The sequence below is a fragment of the Lissotriton helveticus genome, chromosome 6, assembly GCF_964261635.1.
Source record: "Lissotriton helveticus chromosome 6, aLisHel1.1, whole genome shotgun sequence".
Lineage (NCBI taxonomy): Eukaryota > Metazoa > Chordata > Amphibia > Caudata > Salamandridae > Lissotriton > Lissotriton helveticus.
In genome coordinates this window covers 2,119,262,863-2,119,278,738 of record NC_136067.1, presented here as the reverse complement: position 1 = coordinate 2,119,278,738, position 15,876 = coordinate 2,119,262,863, and the positions used below count along the sequence as shown (strand labels likewise).

General features: G+C 49.8%; 1 protein-coding gene across 6 annotated transcripts in view; it reads right to left on the bottom strand.

The window, feature by feature from the left end:
• Positions 1-15,876, bottom strand: part of LOC144764093 (NACHT, LRR and PYD domains-containing protein 12-like) — a 324,393-nt gene that overhangs the window by 293,536 nt on the left and 14,981 nt on the right. The window contains exon 1 of one of the 6 annotated variants that reach the window (XM_078650251.1): positions 11,893-15,515. The exons of 4 other annotated variants lie outside the window; for them this stretch is intronic. The gene's annotated coding sequence lies outside the window, so the exon portion shown is untranslated. Of the gene's footprint in view, positions 1-11,892; positions 15,516-15,876 lie in introns of those variants that run through there. One more of the 6 variants, XM_078650254.1, reaches the window with a different exon arrangement.

The window sequence follows — 15,876 nt, the reverse complement described above, 5'->3', positions numbered from 1 at the left end:
GTCTTTTTAGATTCTTGCTCTTGGGCTATCTGACCCTTACTGCACAAAACCTAACGAAATTGAATTGTCTCTTCACAAAATAAACGGTAGGCATTCGAATCAGAGGTAATACTCATGAAATCATTAGTCACATAATATATGAAATATTAATATGGCTTCAAATCCCTTATTTTAGAACAAATCTGATTTTAAATTGGAATCTTCTCCGGATGGAATTACAGTTACTTGGCCTAAATTAAGAAGAGCTCACTCCAATTGGTAAGCCAACTCTATAGGTTTTACAATGCTAAACTGCCCCCATATAGACTCTTGATCCAACCCGGGTACACCCCTAGTGTCTCTAACCGTCCAGCATGTATTATACATGATATCTACCCACCAACAGCTTCTAGAATTATGAGGTTGATAGGCCCACCATCTCCCAGACTATTTAGGTTATGTAATTAAGCAAGTAGCAGAGTCTGATTGTATAATAATGTGTTTCTAATATGTGCTTTTGGTAAATTTGTAAATAGGTGTTAACATTGTGTAAATAAATGATATTTAAGTAATTGGAACTCAACAGGGTTTGGCACAAAATATATATATTTTTTACTAACTGCCACAAGATTGAGGTTGTGGTTCTTTTTAACGTGTTGTTAGTAATTGAGATGTGAAAAGTAATGTTTTGTATTACATTCCTTGTATATATTTTAATTGTGTGTACATGTGTATATATATTGTTTGTAGCCCTGAAGAAGTCCGTGGAGGACGAAACGCGTTGGCTACTGGATTGAAGAAATGAATAAAGATTAAAACTTCAAAAAACATCTGAAGACTCTGCTATTCAACTCACTTAATAATTTTTGATTGTTGTGGAATGGTTATTAGTGTAACAGATCTCTAAAATACTGACGTGTGTGCTGGATCAATTGCTAAAAAATTGTTTGCTAGAACAAGTTTCTTGTCTTAGGAGATCTAGGGAAAGGAATCTCCGATCCGTGTCACCACACAACAAACTGGGCATTATACAGGATAGGTGCAATCGTGCTGTAAACCCCATTTCCCATCCTTTTGCGTAGGACATAGACACATGTACATGTATTTATATAGCGCAAATCACTGACCGAGGTTGGTATCTAAGCGCTTGCTTAGGGAACCCGTCCTGGTATTCCCCTGTGAGATACCCCCAGCAGGGTATCCCCAAGGTGAAAGCCAGGCATCCCGCTGCGAGGGGCCGTTGTGGAGATTAAGCAAGCTATTGCCCAGAGTCGCAGAGTGTGAACCCATGATTAGAATAGGCACCGAGGCGAGAATTATCAGGTCCGTGGAATTTTTGAGCCCAAGACCCGCCGAGGCGGGGAATTGAACCCTGGTCCCGGGCCGATCTCAGCTTCCGGGTCTGCCGCCTCTAACCCCTGAGCCACACTTCTCCTCTCATTAATGAGACGGGCAGAGCATTAAGACACATGGGCACAGCATTAATGACACCTTGGATGTCATTAATGGGACAGGGCCAGAGCAATAAGACACATGGGCACAGCATTAATGAGACCTTGGATGTCATTAATGGGACTAGGGCAGCATTAATGGGACACTGAAACAGGCAGTATTGAGACACAGCAACAGCATTAGTGGGGCAATGAAACATCCATAATAGGCTTCGGAGCGCCCTGTCAATCAATTGCACTGGTTTCTGCCTCAAAGGAGGAATCGAATGACGTGGGACTTGGGTACAGCATTAACGGGGCATGAGTAAAGCACTCATGAGACATAAGCCAGAATTAATGGACCTAGGTGATGCCTGACATCTTGCTGCACCGCTTTCTACCTCAGAGGAGTGAGGTCTAATGTGACAAGGACAGCGTGGTAAAGAGCCACGGCCACTTCATTAATGAATCTTGGAGAGCGCTGACATCTCTCTTCACTTTTTTTGTCTCAAAGACACAATCGTTTGCAGTGGGACCTGGGCACCATGTTAATTGGACACAGCATTAATGAGACACATGTACAGCTTTAATCAGACATGGTCACAGCTTTCATGGGACATGGCCACATCATTATCTAATATTGGTGAGCCCTGGTATCTCCGTTCACTTTCTTTCGTCTGTCTCAAAGACATAATAGGATGCAATGGGACCTGAGCACAGCATTATTGGGACATATGCACAGCATTAAATATTCTTGATGAGCCCTGGCATCTCCCTTGACTTTCTTTCTTCTGTCTCAAAGACACAATAGATTGCAGTGGGACCTGAGCACAGCATTAATGGGACATGTCACAGCATTAATGGAACATGGCGAAATCATTAATTATTCTTGATGAGCCCTGGCATCTCCCTTCACTTTCTTTCTTCTGTCCCAAAGACATAATAGGATGCAATGGGACCTGAGCACAGCATTAATGGAACATGTTCACAGCAGTATTGGGACATATGCACAGCATTAAATATTCTTGATGAGCCCTGGCATCTCCCTTGACTTTCTTTCTTCTGTCTCAAAGACACAATAGATTGCAGTGGGACCTGAGCACAGCATTAATGGGACATGGTCACAGCATTAATTGGATATGGCAACATCATTAATTATTCTTGATGAGCCCTGGCATCTCCCTTCACTTTCTTTCTTCTGTTTCAACGACATAATAGGATGCAATGGGACCTGAGCACAGCATTAATGGGACATGGTCACAGCATTATTGGGACATATGCACAGCATTAAATATTCTTGATGAGCCCTGGCATCTCCCTTGACTTTCTTTCTTCTGTCTCAAAGACACAATAGATTGCAGTGGGACCTGAGCACAGCATTATTGGGACATGGTCACAGCATTAATGGGACATGGCCACATCATGAATTATTCTTGGTGAGCCCTGGCATCTCCCTTCACTTTCTTTCTTCTGTCTCAAAGACACAATAGGCTGCAGTGGGACCTGAGCGCAGCATTAATGGGACATGGTCACAGCATTAATGGGACATGGCCACATCATGAATTATTCTTGGTGAGCCCTGGCATCTCCCTTCAATTTCTTTCTTCTGTCTCAAAGACACAATAGGCTGCAGTGGGACCTGAGCACAGCATTAATGGGACATGGTCACAGCATTATTGGGACATATGCACAACATTAAATATTCTTGATGAGCCCTGGCATCTCCCTTGACTTTCTTTCTTCTGTCTCAAAGACACAATAGATTGCAGTGGGACCTGAGCACAGCATTAATGGGACATGTCATAGCATTAATGGGACATGGCCACATCATTATCTATTATTGGTGAGCCCTGGTATCTCCCTTCACTTTCTTTCTTCTGTCTCAAAGACACAATAGGATGCAGTGGGACCTGAGCAGAGCATTAATGGGACATGGTGACAGCATTATTGGGACATATGCACAGCTTTAATCAGACATGGGCACAGCATTAATGAGACCTTGGATGTCATTAATGGGACTGGGGCAGCATTAATGGGACACTGAAACAGGCAGTATTGAGACACAGCAATAGCATTAGTGGGGCAATGAAACATCCATAATAGGCTTCGGAGCGCCCTGTTATCCAAATGCACTGGTTTCTGCCCCATGAGGAGTGATCGAATGAGATGGGACTTAGGTACAGCATTAACGGGGCATGAGTAAAGCACTCATGAGACATAAGCCAGAATTAATGGACCTAGGTGATGCCTGACATCTTGCTGCACCGCTTTCTACCTCAGAGGAGTGAGGTCTAATGTGACAAGGACAGCGTGGTAAAGAGCCACGGCCACTTCATTAATGAATCTTGGAGAGCGCTGACATCTCTCTTCACTTTTTATGTCTCAAAGACACAATCGTTTGCAGTGGGACCTGGGCACCATGTTAATTGGACACAGCATTAATGAGACACATGTACAGCTTTAATCAGACATGGTCACAGCTTTCATGGGACATGGCCACATCATGAATTATTCTTGGTGAGCCCTGGCATCTCCCTTCGCTTTCTTTCGTCTGTCTCAAAGACATAATAGGATGCAATGGGACCTGAGCACAGCATTATTGGGACATATGCACAGCATTAAATATTCTTGATGAGCCCTGGTATCTCCCTTCACTTTCTTTCTTCTGTCTCAAAGACACAATAGGCTGCAGTGGGACCTGAGCGCAGCATTAATGGGACATGGTCCCAGCATTAATGGGACATGGCCACATCATTATCTATTATTGGTGAGCCCTGGCATCTCCGTTCACTTTCTTTCTTCTGTCTCAAAGACACAATAGGCTGCAGTGGGACCTGAGCACAGCATTAATGGGACATGGTCACAGCATTAATGGGACATGGCCACATCATGAATTATTCTTGGTGAGCCCTGGCATCTCCCTTCACTTTCGTTCTTCTGTCTCAAAGACACAATAGGATGCAATGGGACCTGAGCACAGCATTAATGGGACATGGTCACAGCATTAATGGGACATGGCCACATCATGAATTATTCTTGGTGAGCCCTGGCATCTCCCTTCACTTTCTTTCTTCTGTCTCAAAGTCACAATAGGCTGCAGTGGGACCTGGGCACAGACTTCATGGAACCTAGGCACAGGGTTAATGGGACATAGGCACAGCATTAATGGGATGTGGACAAATCATTAATTGATCTTTATGAGCCCTGACATCTCTCTTCACTTTTTCTGCCTCAAAGACACAATTGACTACAGTGGGACCTGGGCACAGCATTAATGGGACATGGCCACATCACTAATTTTTCTTGGTGAGCCCTGGCATCTCCCTTCACTTTCTATCTTCTGACTCAAAGACACAATAGGCTGCAGTGCGAACTCCGCACAGCATTAATGGAACCTAGGCACAGGAGGAATGGGACATAGGCACAGCATTAGTGGGATGTGGAATAATCATAAATTGATCTTGATGAGCAGTGGGACATGGACACAGCATTAATGGGACATGAGCACAGCATTAATAGAAATAGGTGCAGCATTGATAGGACCAGGGTACAGCATTAATGGGACATGAGCTCAGCATTATTGGGACATAGGACAGAAGTCATGGGGCATAGGCAGATTATTAATGGAAAAAGGGTGCATGATTAATGGGACCTGGGCACAGCATTGATGGGACATAGTCACAGCATTGATGGGACCTCAGCACAGAACTAATTGGACATTGGCTGCATTAATGCAACATGGGTCGTATTATTAATGAATCTTGGCGAGCCCTACATCTCTATTCACTTTCTTCTGTCTCAAAGACACAATCGTCTACAGTGGGACCTGGGCACAGCATTAATGTGACATAGGCACAGCATTAATGTGACATAGGCACAGCATTAATGGGACCTGAGCACAGCATTAGTGGGACCAGGACACAGCATTAATGCTACCAGGCAACAGCAATAATGTGACAAAGGCAAAGCAATAAAGGTACATGGGCAAAGCATTAATGGGACACAGGCACAGCATTGATGGGACGTGGACCAACATTCATGGGGCATGGACAGAGCATTAATGGAACAAGGACACAGGATTAACGGAAATTGGGCACTGCATTAATGGGACATGGAACAATCATTAATGGATCTTGAGGAGCCCTGGCAACTCTAGTCACTTTCTTTTGTCTCAAATACACATTCAGCTGCAGTGAGACCTGGGAACAGCATTAATGGTACCCGAGCACAGCATTAAAGGGGCCTGGGCTCAACATTGATAGAACCTGGGCACAGCACTAATGGGACATAGGAAAAGCATTAATGGGACATGAGTACCGCATTAATGGGACCTGGGCACAGTATTAATGGGACCTAGATGGATCATTAATGAATCTTAGTGAGCCTTGAAATTTCTCTTCACTTTCTTCTGTCTCAAAGACATAATCAGCTGCAGTGGGACCTGGGCACAGCAATAATGGGACATGAGCACAGCATTAATGGAAATGGGTACAGTATTAATGGGACCTGCGCACAGCATTAATGGGACCTGGGCATAGAATTATGGGACATGGATGGATCATTAATGAGCCTTAGCGTGGTGAGGAAGAGATCAGAGAGAGAGGTATGTAGGCTGTGTGAGGAAGAGATAAGAGAGGTATGTAGGCTGTGTGAGGAAGAGATAAGAGAGGTATGCAGGGTGTGTAAGGAAGAGAGGTATGCAGGGTGTGTGAGGAAGAGATAAGAGATGTATGCAGGGTGTGTGAGGATGAGAAAAGAGAGGTGGGCAGGGTGTGTGAGGAAGAGGTACGAGAGGTATGCAGGGTGTGTGAGGAAGAGATAAGAGATGTATGCAGGGTGTGTGAGGATGAGAAAAGAGAGGTGGGCAGGGTGTGTGAGGAAGAGGTACGAGAGGTATGCATGGTGTGTGATGAAGAGATAAGAGATGTATGCAGGGTGTGTGAGGAAGAGATAAGAGAGGTATGCAGGGTGTGTAAGGAAGAGAGGTATGCAGGGTGTGTAAGGAAGAGAGGTATGCAGGGTGCGTGAGGAAGAGATAAGAGAGGTATGTAGGGTGTGTAAGGAAGAGAGGTATGCAGGGTGTGTGAGGAAGTGATAAGAGAGGTATGCAGGGTGTGTGAGGAAGAGATAAGAGAGGTATGCAGGGTGTGTGAGGAAGAGATAAGAGAGGTATGCAGGGTGTGAGAGGAAGAGATAGGAGAGGTATGCAGGGTGTGTGAGGAAGAGATAAGAGAGGTATGCAGGGTGTGTGAGGAAGAGATAAGAGAGGTATGCAGGGTGTGTGAGGAAGAGATAAGAGAGGTGTGCAGGGTGTGTGAGGGAGGAAGAGAGGTGTGCAGGGTGTGTGAGGAAGAGATAAGAGAGGTATGCAGAGTGTGAGGGAGGAAGAGATAAGAGAGGTATGCAGGGTGTGAGGGAAGAAGAGATAAGAGAGGTATGCAGAGTGTGAGGGAGGAAGAGATAAGAGAGGTATGCAGGGTGTGTGAGGAAGAGATAAGAGAGATATGCAGGGTGTGTGAGGAAGAGATAGGAGAGGTATGCAGGGTGTTTGAGGAAGAGATAAGAGAGGTATGCAGGGTGTGTGAGGAAGAGATAAGAGAGGTGTGCAGGGTGTGTGAGGAAGAGATAAGAGAGGTATGCAGAGTGTGAGGGAGGAAGAGATAAGAGAGGTATGCAGGGTGTGAGGGAGGAAGAGATAAGAGAGGTATGCAGGGTGTGTGAGGAAGAGATAAGAGAGGTATGCAGGGTGTGTGAGGAAGAGATAAGAGAGGTATGCAGGGTGTGTGAGGAAGAGATAAGAGAGGTATGCAGAGTGTGTGAGGAAGAGATAAGAGAGGTATGCAGGGTGTGTGAGGAAGAGATAAGAGAGGTGTACAGGGTGTGTGAGGAAGAGATAAGAGAGGTATGCAGAGTGTGAGGGAGGAAGAGATAAGAGAGGTATGCAGAGTGTGAGGGAGGAAGAGATAAGAGAGGTATGCAGGGTGTGTGAGGAAGAGATAAGAGAGGTATGCAGGGTGTGTGAGGAAGAGATAAGAGAGGTATGCAGGGTGTTTGAGGAAGAGATAGGAGAGGTATGCAGGGTGTGTGAGGAAGAGATAAGAGAGGTGTGCAGGGTGTGTGAGGAAGAGATAAGAGAGGTATGCAGGGTGTGTGAGGAAGAGATAAGAGAGGTGTGCAGGGTGTGTGAGGAAGAGATAAGAGAGGTATGCAGGGTGTGAGGGAGGAAGAGATAAGAGAGGTATGCAGAGTGTGAGGGAGGAAGAGATAAGAGAGGTATGCAGGGTGTGTGAGGAAGAGATAAGAGAGGTATGCAGGGTGTGTGAGGAAGAGATAGGAGAGGTATGCAGGGTGTTTGAGGAAGAGATAAGAGAGGTATGCAGGGTGTGTGAGGAAGAGATAAGAGAGGTGTGCAGGGTGTGTGAGGGAGGAAGAGAGGTGTGCAGGGTGTGTGAGGAAGAGATAAGAGAGGTATGCAGAGTGTGAGGGAGGAAGAGATAAGAGAGGTATGCAGAGTGTGAGGGAGGAAGAGATAAGAGAGGTATGCAGGGTGTGTGAGGAAGAGATAAGAGAGGTGTGCAGGGTGTGTGAGGGAAGAAGAGAGGTGTGCAGGGTGTGTGAGGAAGATAAAAGAGAGGTATGCAGAGTGTGAGGAAGTAAGAGATAAGAGAGGTATGCAGAGTGTGAGGGAAGAAGAGATAAGAGAGGTATGCAGGGTGTGTGAGGAAGAGATAAGAGAGGTATGCAGGGTGTGTGAGGAAGAGATAAGAGAGGTATGCAGAGTGTGAGGGAAGAAGAGATAAGAGAGGTATGCAGGGTGTGTGAGGAAGAGATAGGAGAGGTATGCAGGGTGTGTGAGGAAGAGATAGGAGAGGTATGCAGGGTGTGTGATGGAGGAAGAGAGGTGTGCAGGGTATATGAGGAAGAGATAAGAGAGGTATGCGCAGTGTGAGGGAGGAAGAGATAAGAGAGGTATGCAGAGTGTGAGGGAGGAAGAGATAAGAGAGGTATGCAGGGTGTGTGAGGAAGAGATAAGAGAGGTATGCAGAGTGTGTAAGGAAGAGAGGTATGCAGGGTGTGTAAGGAAGAGATAAGAGAGGTATGCAAAGTGTGAGGGAGGAAGAGATAAGAGAGGTATGCAGAGTGTGAGGGAGGAAGAGATAAGAGAGGTATGCAGGGTGTGTGAGGAAGAGATAAGAGAGGTGTGCAGGGTGTGTGAGGGAGGAAGAGAGGTGTGCAGGGTGTGTGAGAAAGAGATAAGAGAGGTATGCAGAGTGTGAGGGAGGAAGAGATAAGAGAGGTATGCAGGGTGTGTGAGAGGAAGAGATAAGAGAGGTGTGCAGGGTGTGTGAGGAAGAGATAAGAGAGGTATGCAGAGTGTGAGGGAGGAAGAGATAAGAGAGGTATGCAGGGTGTGAGGGAGGAAGAGATAAGAGAGGTATGCAGGGTGTGTGAGGAAGAGATAAGAGAGGTATGCAGAGTGTGTAAGGAAGAGAGGTATGCAGGGTGTGTAAGGAAGAGATAAGAGAGGTATGCAAAGTGTGAGGGAGGAAGAGATAAGAGAGGTATGCAGTGTGAGGGAGGAAGAGATAAGAGAGGTATGCAGGGTGTGTGAGGAAGAGATAAGAGAGGTGTGCAGGGTGTGTGAGGGAGGAAGAGAGGTGTGCAGGGTGTGTGAGGAAGAGATAAGAGAGGTATGCAGAGTGTGAGGGAGGAAGAGATAAGAGAGGTATGCAGGGTGTGTGAGGAAGAGATAAGAGAGGTATGCAGGGTGTGTGAGGAAGAGATAAGAGAGGTATGCAGGGTGTGTGAGGAAGAGATAAGAGAGGTATGCAGAGTGTGTGAGGAAGAGATAAGAGAGGTATGCAGGGTGTGTGAGGAAGAGATAAGAGAGGTGTACAGGGTGTGTGAGGAAGAGATAAGAGAGGTATGCAGAGTGTGAGGGAGGAAGAGATAAGAGAGGTATGCAGAGTGTGAGGGAGGAAGAGATAAGAGAGGTATGCAGGGTGTGTGAGGAAGAGATAAGAGAGGTATGCAGGGTGTGTGAGGAAGAGATAAGAGAGGTATGCAGGGTGTTTGAGGAAGAGATAGGAGAGGTATGCAGGGTGTGTGAGGAAGAGATAAGAGAGGTGTGCAGGGTGTGTGAGGAAGAGATAAGAGAGGTGTGCAGGGTGTGTGAGGAAGAGATAAGAGAGGTGTGCAGGGTGTGTGAGGAAGAGATAAGAGAGGTATGCAGGGTGTGAGGGAGGAAGAGATAAGAGAGGTATGCAGAGTGTGAGGGAGGAAGAGATAAGAGAGGTATGCAGGGTGTGTGAGGAAGAGATAAGAGAGGTATGCAGGGTGTGTGAGGAAGAGATAGGAGAGGTATGCAGGGTGTTTGAGGAAGAGATAAGAGAGGTATGCAGGGTGTGTGAGGAAGAGATAAGAGAGGTGTGCAGGGTGTGTGAGGGAGGAAGAGAGGTGTGCAGGGTGTGTGAGGAAGAGATAAGAGAGGTATGCAGAGTGTGAGGGAGGAAGAGATAAGAGAGGTATGCAGAGTGTGAGGGAGGAAGAGATAAGAGAGGTATGCAGGGTGTGTGAGGAAGAGATAAGAGAGGTGTGCAGGGTGTGTGAGGGAAGAAGAGAGGTGTGCAGGGTGTGTGAGGAAGATAAAAGAGAGGTATGCAGAGTGTGAGGAAGTAAGAGATAAGAGAGGTATGCAGAGTGTGAGGGAAGAAGAGATAAGAGAGGTATGCAGGGTGTGTGAGGAAGAGATAAGAGAGGTATGCAGGGTGTGTGAGGAAGAGATAAGAGAGGTATGCAGAGTGTGAGGGAAGAAGAGATAAGAGAGGTATGCAGGGTGTGTGAGGAAGAGATAGGAGAGGTATGCAGGGTGTGTGAGGAAGAGATAGGAGAGGTATGCAGGGTGTGTGATGGAGGAAGAGAGGTGTGCAGGGTATATGAGGAAGAGATAAGAGAGGTATGCGCAGTGTGAGGGAGGAAGAGATAAGAGAGGTATGCAGAGTGTGAGGGAGGAAGAGATAAGAGAGGTATGCAGGGTGTGTGAGGAAGAGATAAGAGAGGTATGCAGAGTGTGTAAGGAAGAGAGGTATGCAGGGTGTGTAAGGAAGAGATAAGAGAGGTATGCAAAGTGTGAGGGAGGAAGAGATAAGAGAGGTATGCAGAGTGTGAGGGAGGAAGAGATAAGAGAGGTATGCAGGGTGTGTGAGGAAGAGATAAGAGAGGTGTGCAGGGTGTGTGAGGGAGGAAGAGAGGTGTGCAGGGTGTGTGAGAAAGAGATAAGAGAGGTATGCAGAGTGTGAGGGAGGAAGAGATAAGAGAGGTATGCAGGGTGTGTGAGAGGAAGAGATAAGAGAGGTGTGCAGGGTGTGTGAGGAAGAGATAAGAGAGGTATGCAGAGTGTGAGGGAGGAAGAGATAAGAGAGGTATGCAGGGTGTGAGGGAGGAAGAGATAAGAGAGGTATGCAGGGTGTGTGAGGAAGAGATAAGAGAGGTATGCAGAGTGTGTAAGGAAGAGAGGTATGCAGGGTGTGTAAGGAAGAGATAAGAGAGGTATGCAAAGTGTGAGGGAGGAAGAGATAAGAGAGGTATGCAGAGTGTGAGGGAGGAAGAGATAAGAGAGGTATGCAGGGTGTGTGAGGAAGAGATAAGAGAGGTGTGCAGGGTGTGTGAGGGAGGAAGAGAGGTGTGCAGGGTGTGTGAGGAAGAGATAAGAGAGGTATGCAGAGTGTGAGGGAGGAAGAGATAAGAGAGGTATGCAGGGTGTGAGGGAGGAAGAGATAAGAGAGGTATGCAGGGTGTGTGAGGAAGAGATAAGAGAGGTATGCAGAGTGTGTAAGGAAGAGAGGTATGCAGGGTGTGTAAGGAAGAGATAAGAGAGGTATGCAAAGTGTGAGGGAGGAAGAGATAAGAGAGGTATGCAGAGTGTGAGGGAGGAAGAGATAAGAGAGGTATGCAGGGTGTGTGAGGAAGAGATAAGAGAGGTGTGCAGGGTGTGTGAGGGAGGAAGAGAGGTGTGCAGGGTGTGTGAGGAAGAGATAAGAGAGGTATGCAGAGTGTGAGGGAGGAAGAGATAAGAGAGGTATGCAGGGTGTGAGGGAGGAAGAGATAAGAGAGGTATGCAGGGTGTGTGAGGAAGAGATAAGAGAGGTATGCAGAGTGTGTAAGGAAGAGAGGTATGCAGGGTGTGTAAGGAAGAGATAAGAGAGGTATGCAAAGTGTGAGGGAGGAAGAGATAAGAGAGGTATGCAGAGTGTGAGGGAGGAAGAGATAAGAGAGGTATGCAGAGTGTGAGGGAGGAAGAGATAAGAGAGGTATGCAGAGTGTGAGGGAGGAAGAGATAAGAGAGGTATGCAGGGAGTGTGAGGAAGAGATAAGATAGGTTTGCAGGGTGTGTAAGGAAGAGAGGTATGCAGGGTGTGTAAGGAAGAGAGGTATGCAGGGTGTGTAAGGAAGAGAGGTATGCAAGGTGCTCACTTTACCTTACCTTACTCCACACACAGCTCCTTACTTCTTCCGGGGCAGGGGTCAAAACACGTCTCTCTCTGATTCCCAAGGCATTTCACTGCTGCTGCACCCCCAGGGGAAGGAGGTCGTGCACCCCCTCTCCTGAATGTTGAGCTGGACCTGTGCCTCGGTGTGTCACCCCCTGACTGTGCCTCAGTGTGTCTGTTCCTGACTGTCTCTGAGGTCGTCTCTTTCTGAATTCCGTCAGTGTGTGTCTTCCTGATTGCCCTCAGTGTGCCTGTCTCTAGCTATGCCTGAGACTGTCTCTATTACTGGCAGTGCCTCAGTGTGTCTCTTTCTGGCTGCCTTCAGTGTGCCTGTCTCTGACTGTCCCTGAGGCTGTCTCTATTACTGGTTGACCTCAGTGTGTCTCTTCCTGCCTTCCCTCAGTGTGTCTCTTCCTGTCTGTGCCTCAGTGTGTCTCTTCCTGGCTGCCTCAGTGTGTCTCTTCCTGGCTGCCCTCAGTGTGTCTCTTCCTGGGTGTGCCCACAGTGTGTCTCTTCCTGCCTGTGCCTCAGTGTGTCTCTTCCTGGCTGTGCCTCGGTGTGTCTCCTCCTGCCTGTGCCTCGGTGTGTCTCTTCCTGCCTTCCCTCAGTGTGTCTCTTCCTGTCTGTGCCTCGGTGTGTCTCTTCCTGCCTGTGCCTCGGTGTGTCTCTTCCTGCCTGTGCCTCGGTGTGTCTCTTCCTGCCTTCCCTCAGTGTGTCTCTTCCTGTCTGTGCCTCGGTGTGTCTCTTCCTGCCTGTGCCTCGGTGTGTCTCTTCCTGCCTGTGCCTCGGTGTGTCTCTTCCTGCCTTCCCTCAGTGTGTCTCTTCCTGTCTGTGCCTCAGTGTGTCTCTTCCTGTCTGTGCCTCAGTGTGTCTCTTCCTGTCTGTGCCTCGGTGTGTCTCTTCCTGTCTGTGCCTCAGTGTGTCTCTTCCTTGCTGCCCTCAGTGTGTCTCTCCCTGGCTGCCCTCAGTGTGTCTCTTCCTGTCTGTGCCTCAGCGTGTCTCTTCCTGCCTTCCCTCAGTGTGTCTCTCCCTGGCTGCCCTCGGTGTGTCTCTTCCTGTCTGTGCCTCGGTGTGTCTCTTTCTGGCTGCCCTCAGTGTGTCTCTCCCTGGCTGCCCTCAGTGTGTCTCTTCCTGTCTGTGCCTCAGCGTGTCTCTTCCTGCCTTCCCTCAGTGTGTCTCTTCCTGGCTGCCCTCGGTGTGTCTCTTCCTGGCTGCCCTCGGTGTGTCTCTTCCTGTCTGTGCCTCAGTGTGTCTCTTCCTTGCTGTGCCTCAGCGTGTCTCTTCCTGCCTTCCCTCAGTGTGTCTCTTCCTTGCTGCCCTCAGTGTGTCTCTCCCTGGCTGCCCTCAGTGTGTCTCTTCCTGTCTGTGCCTCAGTGTGTCTCTTCCTGCCTTCCCTCAGTGTGTCTCTCCCTGGCTGCCCTCGGTGTGTCTCTTCCTGTCTGTGCCTCGGTGTGTCTCTTTCTGGCTGCCCTCAGTGTGTCTCTCCCTGGCTGCCCTCAGTGTGTCTCTTCCTGTCTGTGCCTCAGCGTGTCTCTTCCTGCCTTCCCTCAGTATGTCTCTTCCTGGCTGCCCTCGGTGTGTCTCTTCCTGGCTGCCCTCGGTGTGACTCTTCCTGGCTGCCCTCGGTGTGTCTCTTCCTGGCTGCCCTCGGTGTGACTCTTCCTGGCTGCCCTCAGTGTGTCTCTCCCTGGCTGCCCTCAGTGTGTCTCTTCCTGTCTGTGCCTCAGTGTGTCTCTTCCTGCCTTCCCTCAGTGTGTCTCTCCCTGGCTGCCCTCGGTGTGTCTCTTCCTGTCTGTGCCTCGGTGTGTCTCTTTCTGGCTACCCTCAGTGTGCCTGTCCCTGGCTGTCGGTGAGGACGTCTCTTCCTGCTTGCTTTCAGTGTGTCTGGTCCTGACTGTCCCAAGGGTGTCTCTTCCTGGCTGCCCTCGGTGTGCCTGTCTGTGGCAGTCCCTGAGACTGTCTCTATTACTGACTGTCCTGAGGGTGTCTCTTCCTGGCTGCCCTCAGTGTGTCTCTTCCTGTCTGTGCCTCAGCGTGTCTCTTCCTGCCTTCCCTCAGTGTGTCTCTCCCTGGCTGCCCTCGGTGTGTCTCTTCCTGTCTGTGCCTCGGTGTGTCTCTTCCTGCCTTCCCTCAGTGTGTCTCTTCCTTGCTGCCCTCAGTGTGTCTCTCCCTGGCTGCCCTCAGTGTGTCTCTTCCTGTCTGTGCCTCAGCGTGTCTCTTCCTGCCTTCCCTCAGTGTGTCTCTCCCTGGCTGCCCTCGGTGTGTCTCTTCCTGTCTGTGCCTCGGTGTGTCTCTTTCTGGCTGCCCTCAGTGTGTCTCTCCCTGGCTGCCCTCAGTGTGTCTCTTCCTGTCTGTGCCTCGGTGTGTCTCTTCCTGCCTTCCCTCAGTGTGTCTCTTCCTTGCCGCCCTCAGTGTGTCTCTCCCTGGCTGCCCTCAGTGTGTCTCTTCCTGTCTGTGCCTCAGCGTGTCTCTTCCTGCCTTCCCTCAGTGTGTCTCTTCCTGCCTTCCCTCAGTGTGTCTCTCCCTGGCTGCCCTCGGTGTGTCTCTTCCTGTCTGTGCCTCAGCGTGTCTCTTCCTGCCTTCCCTCAGTGTGTCTCTCCCTGGCTGCCCTCGGTGTGTCTCTTCCTGTCTGTGCCTCGGTGTGTCTCTTTCTGGCTGCTCTCAGTGTGTCTCTCCCTGGCTGCCCTCAGTGTGTCTCTCCCTGGCTGCCCTCGGTGTGTCTCTTCCTGTCTGTGCCTCGGTGTGTCTCTTTCTGGCTGCCCTCAGTGTGTCTCTCCCTGGCTGCCCTCAGTGTGTCTCTCCCTGGCTGCCCTCGGTGTGTCTCTTCCTGGCTGTGCCTCAGCGTGTCTCTTCCTGCCTTCCCTCAGTGTGTCTCTCCCTGGCTGCCCTCAGTGTGTCTCTCCCTGGCTGCCCTCGGTGTGTCTCTTCCTGTCTGTGCCTCGGTGTGTCTCTTCCTGCCTTCCCTCAGTGTGTCTCTCCCTGGCTGCCCTCGGTGTGTCTCTTCCTGGCTGTGCCTCAGCGTGTCTCTTCCTGCCTTCCCTCAGTGTGTCTCTCCCTGGCTGCCCTCGGTGTGTCTCTTCCTGCCTTCCCTCAGTGTGTCTCTCCCTGGCTGCCCTCGGTGTGTCTCTTCCTGGCTGTGCCTCAGCGTGTCTCTTCCTGCCTTCCCTCAGTGTGTCTCTCCCTGGCTGCCCTCGGTGTGTCTCTTCCTGTCTGTGCCTCGGTGTGTCTCTTTCTGGCTGCCCTCAGTGTGTCTCTCCCTGGCTGCCCTCAGTGTGTCTCTTCCTGTCTGTGCCTCAGCGTGTCTCTTCCTGCCTTCCCTCAGTGTGTCTCTCCCTGGCTGCCCTCGGTGTGTCTCTTCCTGTCTGTGCCTCGGTGTGTCTCTTTCTGGCTGCCCTCAGTGTGTCTCTCCCTGGCTGCCCTCAGTGTGTCTCTTCCTGTCTGTTCCTCAGCGTGTCTCTTCCTGCCTTCCCTCAGTGTGTCTCTCCCTGGCTGCCCTCGGTGTGTCTCTTCCTGTCTGTGCCTCGGTGTGTCTCTTCCTGCCTTCCCTCAGTGTGTCTCTCCCTGGCTGCCCTCAGTGTGTCTCTTCCTGTCTGTGCCTCAGCGTGTCTCTTCCTGCCTTCCCTCAGTGTGTCTCTCCCTGGCTGCCCTCAGTGTGTCTCTTCCTGTCTGTGCCTCGGTGTGTCTCTTCCTGCCTTCCCTCAGTGTGTCTCTCCCTGGCTGCCCTCGGTGTGTCTCTTCCTGTCTGTGCCTCGGTGTGTCTCTTTCTGGCTGCCCTCAGTGTGTCTCTCCCTGGCTGCCCTCGGTGTGTCTCTTCCTGTCTGTGCCTCAGCGTGTCTCTTCCTGGCTGCCCTCAGTGTGTCTCTCCCTGGCTGCCCTCGGTGTGTCTCTTCCTGCCTTCCCTCAGTGTGTCTCTCCCTGGCTGCCCTCGGTGTGTCTCTTCCTGCCTGTGCCTCGGTGTGTCTCTTTCTGGCTGCCCT